Source organism: Nycticebus coucang, chromosome 1 (genome assembly GCF_027406575.1).
Source record: "Nycticebus coucang isolate mNycCou1 chromosome 1, mNycCou1.pri, whole genome shotgun sequence".
Classification (NCBI taxonomy): domain Eukaryota; kingdom Metazoa; phylum Chordata; class Mammalia; order Primates; family Lorisidae; genus Nycticebus; species Nycticebus coucang.
The window spans coordinates 3,799,365-3,805,780 of NC_069780.1; the positions used below are offsets into that span (position 1 = coordinate 3,799,365).

At 45.1% G+C, this 6,416-nt stretch overlaps 1 pseudogene across 1 annotated transcript; it reads left to right on the forward strand.

The window, feature by feature from the left end:
* Positions 1-403: 403 nt before the first annotated feature.
* On the forward strand, positions 404-3,632 carry LOC128587952 (keratin, type I cytoskeletal 18-like; annotated as a pseudogene). The gene is made up of 2 exons (XR_008380667.1): positions 404-656; positions 2,316-3,632. The product of XR_008380667.1 is annotated as a keratin, type I cytoskeletal 18-like (transcript).
* The last annotated feature ends 2,784 nt before the right edge of the window (positions 3,633-6,416 follow it).

Consider the following 6,416-nt stretch of genomic DNA (forward strand, 5'->3'; position numbering starts at 1 on the left):
TCATGAGTCTTCCATCTCGGGCTTCACAACGAATTAACCCGGTGACATCAGCGAAGGGCCAGCGTGGTGTCATACGACAGTGACTGTCACACGAGTATTTGTCACATGAAAGTGTCACACAATAGTGTCTATCACGGACGTGACTGTCCTATGACACTGTCCCATGTCGGTGCCTGTCCCATGAGTTTCTATCACAGGAGTGTCTGCCCGGCAACATTGTCACACGAGTGTGTCACACTAGTGTCTGTCCCACAAGTGTCTGTCACGAGTGTCTGTCCCATGACAGTGGCTCCCAAACGGCAACTGCACACACGCAGCCCCACTCACAGGTCTCTTCCTTCCCTTTCCTCTGTGCCCAGAGACACCAGGAGAACGCCTAGGAGCCCGCCCCACACGCTCCCCCATGCACGCAGCCCTCCGCCCTCCCGCGGCCCTCACTCGCTCTCCGCTCCCCGGGATCGCCCCTCATCCTCCTCGCCTCCTCTCCTGCCTCTGCTCCTGCTGCAGTGAACCGCCCTCCGGCCGCCCAACACTCACGCTCTGCAAGCTGCGGTGCCAGTACTTTTCTCTGCCTGGAAGCTCTCCACACGCTTTCCCCACTAAGTCCTGCACGTCCTTTGCTACAAGTCAAACGTCACTTCCTCTGAGACCCGGAAGTGCGCCTCGGTATGCCTTCCGGGCTCCTCTCCTGCCTGCACCTGCTGCTGTCTGCGCTCAGCTTTGTTCATTGTTCAGTCACAGGTCACCTCAGGGTTTCACCACAAATTGCTGTCTGTCTTTCCCAGAACATGAGTCTTTTCAAGTCAGGATCCATCCCCTATGACCACATGGTTCAGCTCAGTGTCTGGCACTTAGCATTCAGTAAGATATTTGTAATTAGAGCGGACGTTCAACTTTCCAATTCCCATAAAATGGACCTTTTCCCGTTTGTATGGAATCTTCTATAGTCCCCACAGCAATGGCTGCTGACGCCCTGCCTCAGCTCGGGTCCCCAAAAGCAGATCTGAAACAAGGACCATGAATGCATGAGAGAGGTGATCCTAAAACACTGAGGGGGGTCGGCGCGCGAAGCAAGTAAAGGATGACTTGTCGTGTGCAAGACTGGGACCGATTCCTGTGGGAAACAGTGCAAAGGAGGATCCCTCACCCGAGGAGTAAGGAACTAAAGAATTTACCCACCAGCTCCAGATGGTGATTGCTGCTCCTTACACCTGCCACGTGCCCCCCACCCCCACCCCCAACGTAGCCACCCTTGGCCTGGGAGAAAATATCGAAGAGACGTAGATTCTGCCTGTGTCCAGGCTCGGCTTCCAGGGCTGAGAGAGGACACATGGCGCCCTCAGCTGGGCCCAGCCGGCCCGGCCCTGCCCTGGAAGCCACGGTGGAGCCCGCTCGGCTGCCAGGCTCTGATTTCAACTCTCCAGGGAGTGGCAAACGTGGAATTAAACAGCAAACATCCCCTTCCCAGAGACAGAAACCCCACACTGACAGAGCCAAAGGGTTTTCACAAGAGCTGCTCCTTATTTATAGTTTGCTTCTAGGATTGTGAGCTAGAAAAATACATAAATGGATCATCCGAAGAAAAACGTTGCTCACAGACACAGGTTACCCTGCCAGTACCGGTTCTCAGAAGAAGAATCTCAACTTTGACGATCCACTCCAGTATTTAAATGTCCTTGAGCAATATAAATAACTTACATTTAGCAGATATTTACCGTACATCAGAGTACAAAGCTGAGCTCATTTAATCTTCCCAGACACCTCACCCCACGAGGTAAGTACTGGTATTATCTGTGTTCTTTTTTTTTTTTTTTTTTTGCAGTTTTTGGCCGTGGCTGGGTTTGAACCTGCCACTGGCATATGGGGCCAGCGCCCTACCCCTTTGAGCCACAGGCGCTGCTGCTATCTGTGTTTCTCATGTGGGAAAACTGTAGGGCAGATGAGTTAAGGAGTTTGCCCAAAGTTATCTATGTATTGCTAGTAAGCGTTTGGAGCTAGTCCTCTAACCCAAGTATCTGTGAACCCAAGATACATATTCTTAACTTCCATTCATTAAGTTCATTCTTACTCAAATATCCTCTTCTTTAAGCTAAATTATATTCATTTCTTTAGCCAATCCTCAAATATATTTCTTGTTTTCCTGTCCGTATTCATGCATGTTTCTCTTTAGCAATCTCTCAATTTTTCACATTCCCCAATAAAAATATATCAAAATGCTATGTATACAAACTGCATCTAGTTCCTGGCAAATCCATAAATCACAAAAATATGATTGAAAAATTATCCAGGCCCAAGTCTTGCCCTCTCTTCTTCAGACATCAGGTCCTTCACCACTTGTTCCACCACTTTCTCCAGCAATTACCAATCCCTGGGCTCAGTCCAGGCACCCAGCTACAGTGTCTGGCCTGCCAGCAGCACAGCCAGTGTCTATGCAGGAGCCAGGGGATCAGGCTCCCAGATCTCTGTGTTCCAATTCACCAGCTTCTGGGGTGGCTGGAGGTCTGGGGCCTTGGCCACCGGGATAGCCAGGGGTCTGGCAGGAATAGGAGGCATCCAGACCGAGAAAGAGACCATGCAAGAACTGAACGACCACCTGGCCTCCTACCTGGACAGAGTGAAGAATCTGGACAGCAATAATCAGAGACTGGAGAGCAAAATCCAGGAACACCTGGAGAAGAAGGGGCTCCATGTCAGACACTGGGCACATTACTTCAAGACCATCGAGGACCTGAGGGCTCAGATCTTTGCAAATGCTGTGGAAAATGCTGGCATCATTCTGCAGATTGACAATGCCTGTCTTGCTGCTGATGACTTTAGAGTCAAGTATGAGACAGAGCTGGCCATGTGCCAGTCTGTGGAGAGCGATACCCATGGGCTCCGCAAAGTCAGTGACGACACCAATGTCACTCAGCTGTAGCTGGAGACAGAGATCAAGGCTCTCAAGAGGAGCTGCTTTTCATGAAAAAGAACCATGAGGAGGAAGTAAAAGTCCTACAAGCCCAGATTGCCAACTCTGGGTTGATCGTAGAGGTAGATGCTTCCAAATCCCAGGACCTGAGCAAGATCATGGCAGACATGCAGGCCCAGTATGACGAGCTGGCTCGGAGGAACCAAGAAGAGCTGGACAAGTATGGTCCCAGAAGATTGAGGAGAGCAACACAGTGGTCACCTCACAGTCAACTGAGGTCACAGCTGCTGAGACAATGCTGAGATAGCTGAAGTATATATAGTGTAGTCCTTAGAGATCAAACTGGACTCCATGAGAAATCAGAAGCCCAGCTTGGAGAATAGCCTGAAGGAGGTGGAGGCCCATGATGCCAAGCGGATGGAGTAACTCAATGGAGTCCTGTTGCATTTGGAGTCAGAGCTGGCACAGACCCTGGCAGAGAGGCAGCGCCAGGCCCAGGAGTATGAGGCACTGCTGAACATCAAGGTCAAGCTAGAGGCTGAGATCGCCACCTACCACTGCCTGCTTGAATATGGGGAGGACTTCAACCTTGGTGATGCCCTGGACAGCAGCAACTCCATGCAAACCATCCAAAAGACCACCACCCACAGGATAGTGGATGGCAAAGTGGTGTCTGAGACCAGTGACACCAAAGTTCTGAGACATTGAGACAGTAGAGCAGCGTGCCCTTATAAAGAGTTCAGAGGTCACTGGACAAAAAAAAAAAAAAAAGGAAAGAAAAAGAAAAAAGTTATCCATAAGCATAACCACTTATATCTTCAATGAAGCCAACCAAATAAGAGTATTATGAAATTTATTCCCTGCTTAAAAACTTATAGTACATAGGACATTAGGCAATTCTGAAACAGAGTTAAATTCATTATAATCCCAAAAATAATTCAGTGGTGCCTTGGGTGATGAAAGTTTTCTGATTATCCTCATAATACAAGCTAAGAAGGAAAATTCAACCACCGTGTCCAAGGAACATTATGTATTAAGGTTGATTTTTGTTTTCGAATGTGGGGTGAGTTCTTTCAGCACAGGACATTTCCCCAGACTCCCAAAGCTGGCAAAGTGCCCATTCATGTCACTTTGCTTCTTTCCCATTAGATGGATCCAGAGCATGTGACGTATGCGGTAGATCCCATTAGATGGATCCAGGGCATGTGACGTACGCGGTAGATCCCATTAGATGGATCCAGGGCATGTGACGTACGCGGTAGATCCCATTAGATGGATCCAGGGCATGTGACGTACGCGGTAGATCCCATTAGATGGATCCAGGGCATGTGACGTACGCGGTAGATCCCATTAGATGGATCCAGGGCATGTGACATACACAGTAGAGCAAGTTTCAACTTGTCTTAAAGTTTAGCTTCACTGTCACTCTGTGGGTCTCAAACATTAGCAGTTTCCAAACATCTAACTGTATACTAATCAAAATCATTATTTTTGATATGCTATTTTTTAATTCCCTGACTTATAACCAGAATATATGAGGTCTAACAAGTGAGAGTACAGTATGTGCATACGTCTTTGACATGTAACACTCATTCTTGTGTGGTCCTCAACTAAAAGATAAGAGATGCAGCTGTTTGTCCCTTCACACCGAGTGACTCTAGGTGCCTGTGTTGGCTTTCTCAGTTCACCCCTCTAGATTCACCTCCTCTGTCCAGCTCTGTGCCCTCACGGGCCAACCTGTGTGGACTCTTATCAGTGGGCTGCCTTGCCCTCTGCCTTTCAGTTGGGTCTGTGCAATGAGGAACATTGACTCTAAGTTTTTAATATCATATTACAGTGATTAATGTACTTATTCATGCATAGTAAGTATCTTTTGAGTACCTATTATGTGATACAATCTGTGCCAGTAATCAGAGATACAGTGACAGCTAGATACATGTAGAGTTGAGATCTCATGGTCCCGACATTTTCCTTTATGAATCCCATGTTGAGAGTATTTGTCTATGAAATGTATCTAAGTAATTTTTTACTTTTAAAAATTAATAAAAGACCATTTACAGATGAGTGGATTTTTAAAAAGTGGTATATACATACGATGGAATATTAGTCACAAAATGGAGTAAGTGCCAATACAAGCCATATTGTGGATAAACCCTGAAAATCGTCTGCTATATGTAAGAAGCCAGACAGAAAAAGGTCACACGTTGCATGCTTCCATCTACATGAAATATCCAGAATAGGGAAATCCACAAAGACAGAGAGAAGAATGGTGCTTTCCAGAGGCTGGTGGGAGCTGTGGGTGCCGAGTTTCACTGCAGGTGACGCAAACATTCTGTAACTAGATAGAGGGGGTTCTTGCATAGCACTGTGAATGCAGCAAATGTTAATGAAGTGTATGCTGCAAAATGGTTAGTTTTATGGTATATGAATTTTGCTTTAATAAAAGAATTAATCAAAGATAGGTATACTGGCCTATCAGCATTCCAATAAAGATAACCAGAGATTACAATACTAAGATGACTTTATTACAGATAAAAGCAAAAGGAAAATGATGCTTAAATTTGTCTGTAAACTAATCTTTTGCCCTCATTATTCAGACAGCTTTTTAATGACTGGTTTTGTATCCAAATTATCTTTAAAAAATGAAATGCTATTGAGAGGTTACACAGGTATTCCAGGCACCATACCATGTTCCACTATACATTTATGTATTATTAGGTTTATATAATCAAAATAATAATGGCAAGAAGAGGAATCACAACAGTAACATTATCATCAACAACTACCATGAATTACATCTAACATTTATTGAGCTGTTAGTATTGCCAGGAATTGGGCAAAGGGCTTGACAGGCATCGTTCCATTCAAGCTTCATGGTAACTAACCTATGAGGTACTGTACTGTCCTAATTTTTCAGATGATGACACTGAAATTCACGGAAGTCACATAACTTGACAAACTTAGTGCAATGCCAAGCCAGGGTCTCACCCCACACTGTCCCCAGCAGCAGGATTGTTCACTCTGTCTGCTAAATCACCAAACCTAAAGCTTGGGTGAGCTTGTTAAGCTATTTAGTCTTCTTGATGCCAAAGAATTAAGCACTAACAAAACTGAGTTTCTAGGCCAAAAAGTGAAAACCACACCATTTCCTAGCCCAGAGTCTTAAGAAAGCTCAGAATTGATGTACCAACAGTTGATATATGCAGACAATGTTTCTATCTGGTTATTCTTTAATGTTATACCTGAATTTTTTAAATATTGGGAATGATGTACTCCAACTTAGGAAATCTATTAGACATTACCTCTCAATAAGTATTATTTTATTCAATAATTTATTTAGTGAATCCCTAACATGTCTGAGCATAATGTCTTTAAATAGGCTTTTTTAATTTTAGATAAAGGAATTCTTAAGACATACTCAATTTTTACAATAAAGGCAACAGCCATGTGGGTACAGCTGTATCACCCTAGACAACTATTCTAGTCCATTTTACCCTATGGGTAGAGT